The 2,663-nt window shown below is 49.4% G+C and overlaps 1 protein-coding gene across 2 annotated transcripts in view; it reads right to left on the bottom strand.

The window, feature by feature from the left end:
• Nucleotides 1–2,228: 2,228 nt before the first annotated feature.
• Nucleotides 2,229–2,663, bottom strand: part of LOC109305239 (lymphocyte antigen 6E-like) — a 4,814-nt gene continuing 4,379 nt past the window's right edge. For both annotated transcript variants that reach the window (XM_019528245.1, XM_019528246.1), the window contains exon 4: nucleotides 2,229–2,642. The gene's annotated coding sequence lies outside the window, so the exon portion shown is untranslated. The remainder of the gene's footprint in view (nucleotides 2,643–2,663) is intronic.

The following is a 2,663-nucleotide window of genomic DNA, read 5'->3' on the forward strand; positions in this document are numbered from 1 at the left end:
TCCTCTTTGCAGCCCCCCTGCAGGGAGGTGAAGGCTGCTAAATCATGGTCATCATGGGACCCATGGTCCCCGTAGTATCTCAAAATGGCTCGAGCAGTTTATCATGCTGTATTGCTTTGCAAATTATAGTTGGACCTGCTGCTGGCCATCCCCCCAGTCTCTTCTCCATCTCCCTCTCTTTCCAACTTCTTGTTTTCTGCTGATATCCAGGTTTTCCAGTTTCTCTCCCCTCCTAGAGCCAATAATGCACATAAAAATATACATGTCATTAGGTGTGGGTGTCACTTTTTCCAGCATCTGCTCTTTTTGGACACGCAAATAGAGCTGCTTTTAGAGCCTGTGACACAAGCTGGTAATTTGGTGCTCCCCAGTGGGCACGGCAGTGAAACTTGGAGCAAGCAGAGGTACCAATTAAATGAGGAGGGGCAAGAGGGTGTGTCAGGATGGGATACTCAGTGCCATCACAGTGGTGCTGGGCATGAGGTGGATGGTTGCCGTCATCTGTTTTGACTTGAGCTATCTCAGCTTGTCTCCCTGGATTATCTCCCAGCCCCTGGTCACAGGGGGAGGAAATATTCATCAAATGAGTATTTTCTGCATGGGCTCAGAACAAGCTAGGTTCTCAAGACCCCTAGGTTTAGGCCAAACTAAACCACGTTCAATCATTTCTGGTCAGCTTCTTGAGGTCCTCAAACTTCTCCCTCTTTGGGTAGGGCTGTCTCATCCCAGGCGCCAGGCGTCGATGCTCGTGGTCCAGCACAGCACTCTGGCAGGGCTTTCCATGGCTATCAGAGCATCCCTGCATGGCTTGTTTAGTTTCTTCTTTCCAGAGTGGAGATTCAGATGGGATCTTATTTGCTGTTGGTGTACCCTTGAGACCTCTTGCATGTATATTGACTGCATGTTATAGAGGCAGGATATTAGCTAACACGGTCCCCCTTGCTTTACCTGTGGCAGGTTAGGGTATTAGGTCTATGAGGTGTCAGGGTTGAGGGTCGTCTTATGTAGAGTCTAGATTATTGGTTGAATGGGATGGTTTGGATAGGGATGGTCCTGCCTCAAACCTGGGGTTGGACTAGATGTCCTCTGGAGGTCCCTCCTAGCCCTACTTCCCTATGACTCGAACTTGGAGAGGGGAGGACTTGCACCAAAAGAAGAGTCGAACTATGAAGTCCATCCAAGTTATTCACACATAAGTAACAGCCACAGGTTCCCAAAGACATGGTGGAGTCCCCATCCTTGGAGGTTTTAAGACATGGCAAGACAAAACCTCGCCTGGGATGATGTAGTTGGGGCTGGTCCTGATTTGAGCAGGGGGTTGGAGTAGATGTGAGCTCCCGAGGTCCCTTCAACCCTCATTTTCTAGGATTCGGTGATTCTAAGTATGGGAAAGAGTGCTTCCAGGCTGGCATGCATGGACTATATTGTGAACATAAAATAAAACTATACCATCATTAGCATTAGGACATTCAACAGAAGAATAACTTAAGATTCACACATGCAAAATCAACATATTCACACACCTCTCACAAACCATATCGGAGGTGCTGGGCGTGGTGAGGGCTATAGGTGCCCAATGACCCATCAGTGCAAAGCCTGCCATCCCCCCTGGGGTGTGATAGGGTATCCCAAGGGAAACTCCTTGTGCCTGCACAAATAAAACAAGCAGATCTCTGCTCCTGTTGCCACCGATGAAATGTATAGGACAAAACAGGCAGGTCCAACCACTGCACAGCGCAGGTCAATCACTCACACCCTGCCCTGCCCAGCTAGCGCGTGCGGTCAAGACGAATGCATTTGTGTGGACAGGGTGGAAATGGTGATGGCCAACACAGAGTGGAAGCAAACCTGAGTGTTACGGGGAATCCTATCATTCATGGAGGAAGACAACTTCAAACAGGGTAAAAGGACCGATGAAGGATTCATATCAGTGTATTCGGTCCTTGAGTGAACAGGTTGGAGAGATCTCCTGCTTCCCATCTCCTTGACACAAGAGCTGGTTGATGTTTCTCAAATGCAAAAAAGATCTATTTCTGAAAGCAAAGCCTGCTTCAGTAAAGCCCCTGGCCTGTGCTTTAGGCGAGGGATGTATGAGCACCTTATTACAGGGCAAAAGGCTCAGACCCAAACCACTGTCTTTGATGTTTCCAACCTGGCCGGGCTGCTTTCTCCAGCAAAGCCCAAAGCTGATGTGTCTGACTTCTGCACAACACAAAAGTAAGACAGCCCCACTCAGACAAATTTTATTAGGAAGAGCTTCTCCAGAGAGAAATCACACACAAGTCACACGGCAGAAGTCACATGCAAGCTTTCAGGCACAAACACCAGGGGGTGGGAGGTAGGTGCCGGCGTGCCGACTGGAGCATCGGTGACAGATGTCCACCACAGCCAAGGTTCGAGGCACGTTTCAGGCACAAGAGGTGCAGGGAAGGTGGTTCTTGAGATGGCGGTGGGCATGTTGTAGGAAGAGATCGAGAGGAGCTGGGGAATTAGAAAGGGCTTGGGGTAGAGGCAGGACCAAATGATAGCAATGACAGTGCTTTCGACAAGACGGTGCCTTTCCTCTGAGCTGGTTTAGGGCAACACTACTCTCTGAACACCCCAGGTCCCCAACACGTGCATGCAATGAAAGACGTGGAGACCTCTCTTAGCTACTTTCCCAG

Source organism: Gavialis gangeticus, unplaced genomic scaffold (genome assembly GCF_001723915.1).
Source record: "Gavialis gangeticus isolate Ggan-Ray unplaced genomic scaffold, GavGan_comp1, whole genome shotgun sequence".
NCBI lineage: Eukaryota > Metazoa > Chordata > Crocodylia > Gavialidae > Gavialis > Gavialis gangeticus.